Source organism: Adiantum capillus-veneris, chromosome 19, assembly GCF_014529385.1.
Source record: "Adiantum capillus-veneris isolate H3 chromosome 19, ASM1452938v2, whole genome shotgun sequence".
Lineage (NCBI taxonomy): Eukaryota > Viridiplantae > Streptophyta > Polypodiopsida > Polypodiales > Pteridaceae > Adiantum > Adiantum capillus-veneris.
This window is the reverse complement of record NC_140949.1, coordinates 61,294,281-61,308,698: the sequence shown is the minus strand read 5'-3', so window position 1 is coordinate 61,308,698 and position 14,418 is coordinate 61,294,281.

Sequence of the window (14,418 nt, the reverse complement as noted above, 5' to 3'; positions counted from 1 at the left end):
TTATGACATATAAGGTCCCTGCATACCTCCAAAAGGAGGTTCATTGAACAACACATGGAGAAAAATTCTTTATAGCTTTCAAAATGTAAAAGAAAGCCACCCTTCAAATGATTTTCAAAAATAAAAGTAATTAGTGGGTTAGCTTTGAAATTGAGGGTTGGAGTGAAATGGCCTCCCAAAAACTATAGGTTTTTTTTTTTTTTCCAAAACTCACAATTGTGAGTGGATAGTATTAAGAACAGAAATATACACCAATCCTCAAACTCAGACCGAAACTCGAGGGTCAAATGATTACAAGTTAAAGGACCACATATTGAATGAAAATTCATGCTCAAATTATTGGAGAGCATCTATCTATTATGTTGTAAATTGCTTGACATTATGACGTGGAATTCTCATATGCATATATGGACTACTATGGAATACAAGTCGTTGGCAAGAAAAAGTTATCTACTTAGCTTAGAATTATTATAACTCGTGGGCCTTTGATCTCTCACTTTAGCAAAAGGGATCCCACCGACATATAAACCACCTTAGTGGGGCACAATCACTCTCATCACAACATTGACAAAAATATCGCATTTCAAGGGTCTTTCGAATGTTGCTATGATAGTGCGACGTATAGAAAATATACTCCACTTTTGTTTTCTAATTCCTAGTCAAGAAACGTGGCCACGACTTGATGGCTCTTTCTTTGCCTCACACCCTTTCAAACAAATGCACTTTGGATCGTCATCTTCCTAGACTAATTCCTTCACTTTTGTATAATTGGATCCTTTGAAAGATTTTATTTTATTTCGGCCTTCTAAAGGTCTTAATCCCCAAAGGGTGAAGGGATTTGTAAAGCAAGTGTCCCTAAGGGGCTTTAAAGTCTTGTGGATAGAAAGCTATTCTCCGGTCCTTATAAATGCTCGTGATGTAGAACCGGTAGTGAAGACCTCCCTCACTTTTTCAAGGAGTGCTCGTCGATTTGTGGCTTAGCAGGGAAGATTTGCAAATGGGTCCAAAAGACTTAGAAAAAAGGATTCTTGAAGATTGATCTATTCGTGGGAGGACAGGTGTTCAAGAACGAAGTAATGCTCATTACAACGCAAATTGTGAGATTTTGTTATTTCAAATATATTTGGAAGGCAAGGAGCTCTTGGATCTTCAAGAACACAATGAAAACCGCTAAGTTCGTTGAGATAACCCAAGAAAGCAGAGGAGTGATCTTCACCATTGGGAAACAAATGAACTTGGATGAATGGAATAAGACTATGAGCGCCGCAAGGAAGGACTCACATAAGTAAAGGTATCGGCTCGAGCATTGTCGTGGGATGACTCCTCTATCAACCAATGTATCTAGGATCCCTGGAAGATGTCATGGCTCGGCACGAGCATGGCTAGAATCCGTAATTTATTGGTTATGATAATATAATCTACTCAATATTGTGACTTTTGCACCCACAAAAAAAAAAAAATCTCCAAGGCTGCATTTACTTTTTTGGCATGCTTGAAAAAAGACTCTCTAGAGATAAACAATATAGTCATAGTAGTTTGATCCCACGATATGAGGTTAGTGTTCAACAAAGGTATGGCTGAGCTTTAACCATAAGCAGACTGTAAATCAAGATTAGCCAGTTGCAAAGAATGGTAAAGGCAAAAAAAAGTTTGATAAAAGAACAGTAGAAAGTAGTTCAAACATCTTACAGATTTGGAAGTTTCTAATGGCATTTTTAGTTTGCACTTGTATAAGGAAGAAACTCGTCGCTTAGGCAAAGAGACTTTCCCAAACACTCTTTGAGAATTTATAAAGGGTCCTTTTATTTAAGGATTTCAAAAAAAATCATTTCACTTAATTGTTTTATTATTCTACCTTTTATTATAAAACTAAAGCATTAAAATATTCAGCTTGTTTTAATTTTTAATGTGTCTTTTTATTTTACTTTTTTTTGTTTTTTTTTGTTTCAAAATGCCGATGAGCAATGTGCACTTTTTATCTTATTATTTAAGTGGGGCCCTTCATAATATATAAACCATTTTTGAGTAGGGGTATCGTTGAAAGAAAATTAAAAAATGGCCCATTAGTGGAGATAACGAGAAAATGCACGAGGAGATTTAGAGGTAGAGGAGTGAGAAGGGGGAGGCAAACCACGTGGAAACCATGCCTGCCAATTAGGGATCTCTCTCTCTCTCTCTCTCTCTCTCTCTCTCTCTCGCAGAGGTAGGGAGTATGCTTCATAAGGCATAGGCAAATAGAATCCCTCTGTGTGTGTGTGTGTGTGTGTGTGTGTGTGTGTGTGTGTGTGTGTGTGTGTAGAGCAGTGGTAGGGAGTATGCTTCATAAGGCATAGGCAAATAGAATCTCTCTCTCTCTCTCTCTCTCTCTCTCTCTCTCTCTCTCTCCCCCCCCCAGCTCTTGCGTCCTTCCTTGACATAGGCATAGTGGAGATGGCGTGGGGGGACTGCTCCGTAGCTGCAAGTCCATGAATGGTAAGGAAAGCTTAGGTGCAAATGCACAAGAAAGGTGGATTTGTAGGCTTGTAGGGATGCATCAAGAGGTAAGGAAGGGCAACACATAGGCGGGAGAAGTTTTTGGTGACACAAGCAGTAGGTGAGGGTTACGGGATGAGGACAGAGAGAACCCTGAAGGCATCTTTCAATTAATGTATTTTATTTTAGGCGAGTAGTAGGAGTCACTTTTAAAAATACATAATATAATTTAATATTAAAACACAAGAAAAATTCTATATGATTGTAGGCACTTATTCAAACTTACTCTTCCTCATCCCCCCTTACCTTAGCAGGCCTTCGTGCCTCTTCACCTTGTTGTCAAATTGTGAGGATCTAATTGGTCAATCACATTGTCTTTTGATCATTTTCAATGATAGTCGATGGGCTCCTCGTCAAATTTATCCTTCAATCAAAGTCTAAAAAAGCAAGGACAGATGCTTTGGTAGGATGGTTTTAGACTCCTCTTGTTTCTAATCTGATTGAATTCTTGACGAGCAATCATGTTCCTCATATGTATTTCATAGGCTTGCTCCAAGGTCCCACCCTAGACTGAAAGTGTGCTTCTTCTTTTTTTGTCATACTCACAGTTGTGAGTAGAGAGAAAATATATTAACTTGAAAAGAATACAATTTCCCTCAAGCACAACATGTGCCTTGAGGTGTCAACAATTCTATAGGGGGCATGAACCCAACCCCAATTGAAACCAAAACATGCTTGTGCGCTCCTTGCCGCACTGTCGAAACAAGAGACTTGCCGATACACCGTGTGCGAGCCACAAATGGCTCCAAGCACACAACAAGACTAATCTAGCAAGCTCAAAAGAGGGCAATGGTGTGTCACTCACCGCTCTATGCTCCTGCCGTGGAGGATTCCTCGCCGCGATGAAGAAGAAGCTGCAGTCGTGCCGCGCTCAACCGCTTCGCCGCCGTCGTGCCTTCGTAATGCTCGATCGCACACACACTCTCCCTCTCTCTCTCACTCACACACACACACGAGGAGGTGAAGAAGAAGAAGATGGAGATGGAGATGGAGCAAGAGCACTCTTCTATTGCACAAATGAGAGAATGAGTGAATTTTAGGTTTAGTTGCCTTTTATATGAGCTCACCCCATTCACACTTGGGCGCCCATACTTAGCCAACTAATCCCTTGAATATTCCAGTTAGAGTGCGCTTGTCATCGGCGATCACTCTTACCCTTTTCCTATTGGTCCGACAAGCCCAGTACCTGACTCTAAATAATACAACGTTTATAGATCATAGGGTGTCCGTGTGCCGTGAGGGTTAACATACCCCCCTTCCTGATGTAGATTCCATCCTCGGAAGCTATCCAGTTGAAGCTAGTTCGTCGAGGTGGAAGAGCCCATGCTTAGCCAACTAATCCCTTGAATGTCCCAGTTAGAGTGCGCCTCTCATCGGCGATCACTCTTACCCTTTTCCTATTGGTCCGACAAGCCCGGTACCTGACTCTACCAAATACATAATACACGTCCGTCGTAGGTGATGGGGTGTCCGTGAGCCGTGAGGGTTAACATGCCCCCCTTCCTGATGTAGATTCCGTCCTCGGAAGCTATTGAGTTGAAGCTCGTTCGTCGAGGTGGAAAAGCATTTGAGATGAATGTCCTTAGCCTTCTTCAGTCACTGGAAAATAAGTGATTAAAAAGCATATGCAGTTTTAGGTAGACAAATTGATTGGTAAAAGAATTTCAAACAATTTGTCAGCAATGGACATTAAATTGCAATGTAATCAAATGCATAAACAGATGTAAAGGTAAAAAATTAAACAAGTCTGGGGTCGCTAATTTGACGATCGAAAGGCACTAGAGATCGAATATTAATACCATGGGTAAGCTTCTTAATTATCTGTGGTCAATTAAGTTGTTTAATCGCGAGAGCCAAGTATTCATGTTCGAGGGCTGACTAGAGGCTATATGTAGAAGACCTTGTAGTTAAGCTACCATAAAAGGAATTTCTCATGAAATCATCGCCTGACTGATTACTTTTTCTTTGACCCCCCAAAGTCTTTTCACAGTGATTCAATTTTGATGTGTGTGCTTATTTTGTATGCCTTGGGTTTTTTGCTTTTCAAGTAACAGCGCCCATACTGGGAACCTCTAGGGCTCTAGTACCATAGGCAATACATGTGAGTGAAGTACCAAATCAAGCTGAGATTTCTCTTCCAGCTTAAGATTTTACAGTGTGGCACTTTGATTTTTTGTTTGTTCATTTTCAGCATTTTAATTTTGTAACTTTGGGGGGTCATATAACACTGATACACCTCCCCAGGCCCATCACACCAGTAAACTCCCTTTATAATACTTAAGCTAAAGGTCAATAGGGTCAAGCCCACTAGAAAGCCCTAGTACATTTCACACAATGCTGCCTAAATCGGATTAAGAACCTAAGTAACCATTAATTTTTAGGAAGGCATTCCCCATGGTATTAAGAGAAGATTTCTAACACCTAACTTGGTCAAACTAGCTTAGTCGGACTGCTTGATTTTTAAACTTAGACAAGTGATTATGACAAAAAATTACATTGAATTAAATGTTTGATACTAAGCAAATGCGGTGAATATTAGGCTACCAATCACAATTAAAGCTGACAATCATAGATGCAAAAAAGATAAGGAGCAATGCTAATGGACAAGAAACACCTGTTTGTGTCGATGGTCGCACTTGATTTGAAGAGTGAGTCGAGATAAAGATTCCATGAAGGTCCAAATCCTACCAATAGCAACACGCTCCTGTACACAATAGGAAACAAAAGGAATACCTCCAGGAGGCACATTAGTGGCAAAAGGTACCATCACTTATTGAACACAACAAAAAACATAAGGAACCCTAACCTAATTATTTGCACTCCCCCTAGAGAGTCAAGGGAATAGGATATTGTAGAGGTTGGGGGGAAACCCTAAGGCTAAACCCCTATCCTCGTCGTCGAGATAAACAAAGTCATCATCCATGAGACCATATGTGCCATCCGTGTAGTCATGTAAATTTTCTTCTTCATCATAGGTGCCCATGTTTACTAAGAATGTCACTAGACGCCTATAGTCATCTTGGTCAAAAGGGTAGGCTTGTGCAATGGGAGAAACGCTCTCTACTAAGTATGGATCAGACGTGGTCAAGAGACGTATCAGCCATTCTAACTCCTCAAAATTCCTCTCACATGCTAGCGTACCTATCAAATCCCATTCACATGCAAGCACTGGAAAGACCATGTGAAATATTTGTGAAAAGTAACGAGGGTACCTCTCACCCAAGGCAGGAGTGGATGACTCTAGTGTACTAGCCATATCTGTACACGCAAATAGATGATGGTTAGAGTGCAAATATTACAAGGGTCGTGTTCTTGTGCATAATTTGGTTTTATGATTTTGTGTTATGGCTCTTGCTCTTTTACTTTTTTATCTTGTTTTTGTGAGTATACGGCTTTATATATACATTCCCTAAGATTGGAGATTAAGAGGTCAGGGAGAAAGGTTGAGAGGGAAGCAAGTGAATGATGGATGTCCACAAACACTCCCCCCTTCCTTGGGTAGATCATATCGTTTGAAATGATGTCGTCACCCTTTGAAACCAATTGTTCCAGTTGGTAATAGGTGAGGATTTTTGCCAGTAGTTTTCTATTACCCTAGGTGCCTCGTCAAGTTGCAAGGGTGGTAAGGTACTCTCCCAGGAACGAACTTGAAGTGGTTCATCAGGTGATTCTTGAACACTGGGAGGTGTGGATTCTTTTGTAGCTTCATGGAGGTCCACTACTATAGATGGAGGCTGTGTAGAAGCTTTTACCTCTATGGATGTATTACATGAGGAGCTAGAAGCTTCAGGGAACTCCCCCCTTCCTGAGCTAGGTGGAATAAATTTGTTTTGCCTTGGAGCCCAAACTAGCTCTGGACTAGGTGTGTAGCATTCTGTGATCTTTCCCTTCCCACGGTCCGCCATTGGCTTTAGCGTTACACTGTTTGACTCATATGGGTTTGTTGTCGATAGGGAAGGACACATTTTACGTTTAGGTACCCAAATTTTCTCATTTCCATCATAGTTGCCTTGGGCTTCTAATAGTTGTTTTGGAATCCATCGTGATTTGGTCTTGACTCTCCTAGGGCGCGCTCTTGGTTTTCCCAGGAAATTTTTTCTTGGAATGGATGGGAGGGTTGAGGTAGTTGGAAGTAAGGCTTTGGGGACCCATTGATATGTACTCTTAGGTCGTGGATGAGTACTTGCAATATTACTGCTTGCTGCAACTACAAGTGTTGAAGTGTTAGGTTCATGGGTAGCAGGCAAAGACGAGTTAACCACCTTGGCTTGTGAATGTTGGCTATCCTTCAACTTTGCTAGAGTTTGCAACGTAGGTGACTTTGCTTGAATGATAGGGGTAAGAGTTGGTGGTCGCGTCGTGACACTAACAGTATCCCAATCAATAGTGCATTTGGTTGCCAACATCCACGTGCGTCCCAGGTTTACGTTGCCTTCCATAGCTCCCGCGGGCATGACTAGAAACCTCTGCACTATGCTTCCATTGTCATAGACAACAGGGGTCTGAAGGACTCCAAGAATAGCAGTTTTCTTTTTATTAATGCCCTTGACTTGCATCGTACTCGGGGATAGGGTCGGTTTCCCTAATTGACACCAAACTCCATAGGATAACAAATTGTGTTTAGCTCCCGTATCTAATAAGGCATTGTATAGTACTTTCCCATAGGGGCTATTTAGCTCAATTGGGTATCGTAGGGGTGGCTCAGATTCTAATGAGTCGTCATCTGTGTCCTCGAAAAATGCTTGCGTGATTCCCAGATTAGCCTCTCGTTGGCGTCTAAGACGTTGTTGTCGTTCTCGAGCCTCAACTCTTGCTTGGATTTTTTAAAGCTCTGCTTGTTCCTTGGCAGCCTTCTTTTGATGGATGGCTTGCAACTCTTCCTGGCTTAGAGGATCATAATATCTTTTGAATTTACTCCCATTAAGGAATCCAATGGTTTCAACTCCATCTAGAGTCTCCACACGAATGGTACCTTGCGGGGTAATTTCACACACTCGATATGGCCCCTTACCATCGTATTTCAATTTCTTCTTTTCATTACGTACCCCGTACATAAGAACTTTATCACCAACCTTGATGTCTTTATCCTTTAAATGGCTATCAAACCACTTCTTTCTCCTATCCTTCTCCACTAGAGCATTTCGCACAGCTAATTGCCTCTCTTCATCTAGCCTTTCCAGGATATATAATCGCTCCACTAAGGGGTTACCATCCCAACCTTCTTGAGAAGCTACTCGAAGACTAGGAATGACAAACTCCCATGGCATAACTGCTTCTTGGCCATACACCATCTTAAACGGTGTGCAATTAATAGCAACTTTATACGCAGTACGATAAGCCCATAAAGCTGATGTAAGCTTTAGGTCCCAATCAATGCGATGAGCCTCAACTGTCTTTGTCAAAATGGAGATGAGAGTTTTGTTGGTACTCTCAGCTTGGCCATTTGCTTGGGGATAATAGGGTGTAGACTTGTGGTGTGATATCATGAAGTTTGACGTGAGTTCTTTTATTACTTCATTTATAAAATGAGTTCCATTGTCACTCACAAGTTCAAAGGGGCATCCAAAACGTGTATAATGTTCTCAAAGAGGAACTTAGCTGTTGTTTTTGCATCCGCCTTCCGTGTTGCTTTTGCTTCAGCCCATTTGGTTACATAGTCGGTAGCCACAATGATATACCGTGATTGCGTGTCAGGTGCAGCCGGACTAATCGGTCCTACAAAGTCTAAGCCCCACTTTTCAAATGGTTGGGTTACCTTGATGGGATGTAGAGGCATCCTATCACTTCTTTGTGGCTTCTTGAAGCGTTGGCATTCATCACATCCCTTTGCAAAAAGTGATGCATCCTTAAATAGAGTGGGCCACCAATAGCCTGACTGTAAGATCTTTCGGGCAGTCAAGTTTCCTGAAAAGTGACCACCAGCTATGCCCATGTGTGCCTCTTGTAGAATATATAAATACTCATCCTCGCGGGCACAGCGTCTAAGAACATCATCTTTTCCTCTCTTATAGAGAGTTCCAGCCAGTAAGCAATAGGGTTCGCATTCCTTGATTAATTTTCGAGCTATATCTTTTCGCAGTTCTTTGGGTGGAAAACCATTAACTAAGAAGTTAACAATCTTTTCACTCCATTCAGGCATTGTCTCAACAATGAACAAAGGAGTATCAGGCAATTCATCATCAACCCCCGTAGGAGCTTCGCCATTAGGTATACGAGATAAATGATCCGCCATGACATGTTTCCTCCCAGGCCTCACAACAACGGTGAAGTCAAACTCAAGAAGAATTAACAACCATCGTGTAATTCGACCTGTGGAACACGGCTTGTTTACCAAATATAGCAATGCTAGATGATCAACATAAAACACAAACTTGGTAGCAAGAAGGTAATAGCGAAATTTCTTTACTGTGTAAATCATAGCTAGACCTTCGCGCTCTGTAGTAGTGTAGTTCATCTCGGCATCATTTAATTGACGACTTGCAAAGCTAATAGGGTAGTCCAATTTATGTTCTCCTGGTTGAGTTAGAACACACCCAATAGCAAAATTTGATGCATCAATATGCACATGAAAAGGTACATTCCAATCAGGTGTTCGCAGGATTGGAGCACTTGTTAGGGCCTTCTTTAATAACTCATAAGATTGATGACATTCTTCCATCCAGTGAAACTCGATAAGAAGCTTGTACAATGGACGCGCTATCTCGGCAAAGTTTAAAATAAATCTTCGATAATAACCAACATGGCCCATAAATTTTTGAACTCCTTTATAGTTCGTAGGTGGTGGCAAATCAGCAATGGCTTTAATCTTACTCTCATCTGTGGATATCCCGTTCTTGGACACTATATGCCCTAGAATGACTCCATGCTTAACCCAAAATTGGCATTTGAAAGGGTTCAATGAGATGCGATAAAATCTGCACCTTTCAAATATTTTTCGTAGATATAACAAATGCTTCTCCCAAGAAGAATAAACACAAAGGTCGTCTAGGAAAGCTTCACAAAACTCCCTTAGAAATTCTTTAAACGCAGTGTTTATTAATCGTTGGAATGTAGCAGGGGCATTCGTTAAGCCAAAAGCCATAACACGAAATGCAAACACTCCAAACTCTGTGATAAAAGCAGTTTTAGCTTGGTCCTCTAATGCAATTGTGATTTGATTGTAACCAGAGTACCCATCTAAAAAGCTATAAGCTTCCTTGCCCGCAACTCTTTCAAGCACATGTTCTGAATATGGCAAGGGATAATGATCTCTCCTAGTAGCTACATTAACTTTCTTGAGGTCCACGCACACTCTTAGTTTCCCATTCTTTTTTGGCACGATGACTATTGGAGAAACCCATTCTGAGTGCTCAATAGGGTATATGAATCCACATTGGATAAGTTTTTCAATCTCCTCTTGTACAATTTTGGCGTACTTAGGATTCATTGGATAGGGTCGTTGCTGGACGGGTTTAGCAGTGTTGATCATGGGAATTGTATATTGCACCACAGAAGGTGAAACGCCCTTCATGTCATGATATGTCCAAGCAAAGATATCCTTGTATTCCTTGAGGAGCTCCTTAAGTACAGCCTCTTTAGTTTCGGTAAGGTCTTGAGCAATAAAGACTGGTTTAGACTCCTCACCTGGTTCTGCTAATTCTATCTCTTTAACTACCGCTGGACCATCATAGACTCCACTGCTTCCATTGGTAGGTATTCGTTGGGCTTTGGTATACACAACCTTTCGCTCCCCCGTGGTATAAGATTTAAAATGTTCAGGAGCCGTATGTAAGTTAGCAGGCTCTTGTCCTGACGGAGACCTTTCTTTTAGTTCTGCCTCCTTTTGTTGTTGTGCTAACTCTCGGTTTTGACGTCTTCTTATAGTTCGACTCAATTTTGGCTCTGTAACCTCCAATTGAGCGAGGTCAATGGGTTGCGGGCTGCACCACATGACACTCTGGAGATGTTCACCCCAATTGTCTACTAGCTTTCGATGAGCATCACATGCCCCTAGATAGCTAAGCCATTCTGCAGTAGATCTTTCCTTGTTTATCCTAGCTCTCACATTTGCTCGATATCGTCGTCTCTTATATGACCTTTGTTTCTTGTTAAGGTTTGATTTTGGTAAATGTTTGAACTCGACTCGCTTGATAGGTCTTCGCTTGTATCTTCTTCACTCTCATATAAATTACCATAGATGGTCGTACTAGACCTTGAGTGTTCAGTTTCTATACTTGGCTCACTCGATGTTTCCTCAGGTTCTAAATCCATTTCTCCCTGAGATTCCATTTCTGATGTGTATTGGCCTGAAGCCTTTGAGGAATCATCGGTTTCACTCTCAGGTAGGTGTGCCTCTTTCTTATCATCAGATGTTACATGCGCTACACCTAACATGTTTACTGGTGCAATGTGTGGTATCTCTTCCCCATCTGGTGTTACCCAGGTTGTTCCTCTAGCTCCCCATGTATCTATAGTTGCCGCTAGGTGTACCCAATCGACATTGTCTGACTCAGCCATTCCGGGTAGGATATCCATATAAGGAGAGTTCTCCCCAATATCCGTGTCTTCGTTACACGTGTAACAATACTGTAATGGAGCTGAGTGAATTGTTGTGTCTGATCGATTATCAATGATGAATTTATTTCCTAGAGGATGCGTTCGACCACTTAAAAGATCAACTCGAATGACAGAGTCTTTAAACTGTAAGTAGACGTGGTTTTTGGACCAGTCATGCACCATTTTTGCTTCCCTCATGAATGGACGCCCTAAGATCATCTCAAATGACATAGGATGCTTGGAAAAATCCATACCAATGAAAGTTTGACTTACCTTGTGTCCCAAGACCTTGATTCTGAGATCCTTTAGCATTCCAATAGGCGTAACAATAGATCCATTAGCCATTTTTACCACTACGCTTGTGGCTTCAAGGTGAGGTCTCCCCATAGACTCCCAACAACTCTTTGTCACCATGCTGACTCCCGCACCACCGTCAAGGACTCCCTTTACAATTAATCCTTTAGTAGTGATTGGCAGAGTAGCATTAGATTCATCACCTTCAAAGTATTGTCCCAACTTGTTAACGGGTACTTCAATTACAGATTCATGTCCCGCTAGGTCAGATGGTGGTGCTAAATGTTCCTCATCATTCATTACCGAGTCAGGTTTGTTCATATGTGCAAACTCTGGTAATCCGGCCTGTAATTCTCCATTGAGGAAGGCTCGAAGAGCTGAGACTAGCTCGGGGTCTTTGTATAGTTTGGACATGATGGTGGTTCTAACTTCTGAAGACATGAAATCCATCAATTTGGCAACATTTAATGGCATCTTGTGGGACGTAGGACCCTGACAAGAGAATGGTGAAGATGGAATCTCCACTTCCTCAAGGGGGTCAGGTATTCCCTCACCAAACATTCTCTCTAGTAGGAAAGGTGTGTGTCCACTTTCAAATGTCCTACCCTCACTCTCTTCCCGAATGATACTGGGTATAGCTAACGGCCTGTAGTTTTTGTGAGGCTGAACTTGTGTGGGAAACACTGTGTCCGACATCTGGATATGTTTGGGTTCAGGTTTTAATGTTCGTTGAGTTTCTTCCACCAAACCCCTCAGTTGTTGGACTCGTTCAATTTCCACTGTTGGGTTTGGATAGGTTCCAATCTTTCTCTTGCAATCCTCATTTTTTGTCTCTCGTGGCTTATCTTGGGGGTTCGCAACTGGGTAGTTTAACTTTGAATACTCTTTTGGTGTTCGTCGTACTTCCCTCCTATGATCCTCCTCACTGGCTTTTTCCTTTGTAGTAACAGTTTTGGTCTCTGTGGTCTCTATCGAATCTGAGTCATCCTCAGGGTCATTCATATACACGGGATCCTCTCCTGTCCCTATGTTAGTCTTTGAACTAGGTTTTGAGCTAGAAGCATTAAGGGATTTCTTTCTTCGTGTTTTCTTCTTTCTCGCTCGGCGAATGGATGCAGCATCTCTCTCTTCGAGGATGTAATTGTGCTTTTGGAGCATCGACCGTGTGAGTGCATTCACTGGTGCTATGTTTATAGTTGGTGGTGTCCCATCAACAATCTCTATTATGTTCAATGGTGTGATTTTCGGTGCGTTTGGATTGTTAGGACACTGTGCAATCAAATGATCTATGCCACAACGATTACAAGTGAGTATTGGCATTGCCAATGCACTCCCTTGACTGGTTTGCATTAGTGCGGCATTCTTTTGTATTCTAATGGGGCACTCAGCTACTCGATGTGGTCCACCACATTCGTAGCATTGAAGAGGTGGTCTCCTGGCAAAACTATTAATGTTTTGGCCTCTTGCTGCTAGCGCAGTAGCTTGATATACCGGTTTGATTTGTCCCCAATGGTCTTCCATATAGTACATGGGACACTCCTCAAGCATGTTGACTCCATAGGTGATACTAGAGTCTATGTCCTCTTCGCAATCTACATAAGTACTAGATGACTCGCAACCTATTTGGTTCATAGGTGTAACTCTTGGATGAGGGGGTTGCGGTCCTAGCACTGGAGGTGGCAACGGTGTGGTTTGGACCACATTTTGGGTTCTAGGGACCATGTGCTGTAATGGCAACTGTTGCTCCATGGGTGGGGTAGGCATCAATGCAGGAACTCGAGGTGAGTCTGCCCAAGCTATAGGCGGTCTATTTTCCATGATGCGTTTAAGCATTAGGCAATCCTTCGCTTGATGGCCATACCTACCACACGCGTTACAAGTCCCATTAAACTTTACTCTGAAAGTAGGGCATTCACTTGTAGTATGTGGGCCCAAGCAAATTGAGCACCATTGTTGCTCCCTTCTTGGATACATATGAGTGTTTTGTGGAGCACGATTACCCCTAAGGCTTTCTTGGATGGCCTTTGTGAGATCTGCCAAAGTCATCTCAGATATCGTTTGCTCTTTCACGATTGGCTTTATCTTCATTGGCTCATGCCCTGATGCTTGTGAGCTACTAGACTTCGGCTCGACAGACACTCTTTCTCTTGCAATCATTAAATTATCCTCCAATTGGATTGCATTCATGGTGACTGCTTCCCAAGTAGTGATACCTCTAATGACTAGGCCATTATAGATACTTTCATGTCGTAGTCCCCTAATGAATCTATCGAGCAATTGGTTGTTGTTGAATCGCTCGTTTGGATTGCATCGAGAGTTCAAATTCTTTAGTCGACTAATGAAGTCTCTCACGGATTCACCTTCTTCTCGTTGGGCTTTCTGGAGCTGAGAGGCTACACCCCAAAGTACTCCCTCTCGTATGTATTCTTTTAAGAACAGTCTCCTAAGAGTAGAGTAGATCTTTTTTTCTTCTACTCTTAAGGTTCTATACCAATCTCCAGCCTTTCCGCTTAGGGTCAAACTCAAAGCCTTACACTTATGTAGCTCATTGTGCTCTTCCAAGGAATCGCACACATGTTCAAAGACTTCCATATGCTTTCTAGCATCTCCGTCTCCATTGAATTTCTGTGTAAGCTTAGCTACTTGAACTGCCTTGCTCCTAGGCTCTCTATCAGGTGCACTACGCATGTTTTCCACAATAGAGCGACCGATAGTTTGAGCAAATGCTACCAAATCTCCTATTTGAGCAGGTATAATGGGTGTATGTGCTCCTGGAACCACATGTGAGATGAGAGTTGGCCTTGGCCTTGGCATACGCGCGGCTCTTGGGTCCCATATTTCGTATGGTGGTGTACCAGACGGTGGTCCAAAGTTTACAGGCGTGGCCCTAGGCATAGGGGGTGCCTGATATGGCATGTTATTATTAAATGGCATGGCTCCACTTGTATAAGAGCTTGGATAATTCCATTGTGGATTGTAAGCTCTTGGAATAATCGGAGGTGTAGGAGCTACATGAGGCTGAGGTACGACAGGTGCACATGATTGATACATACATGT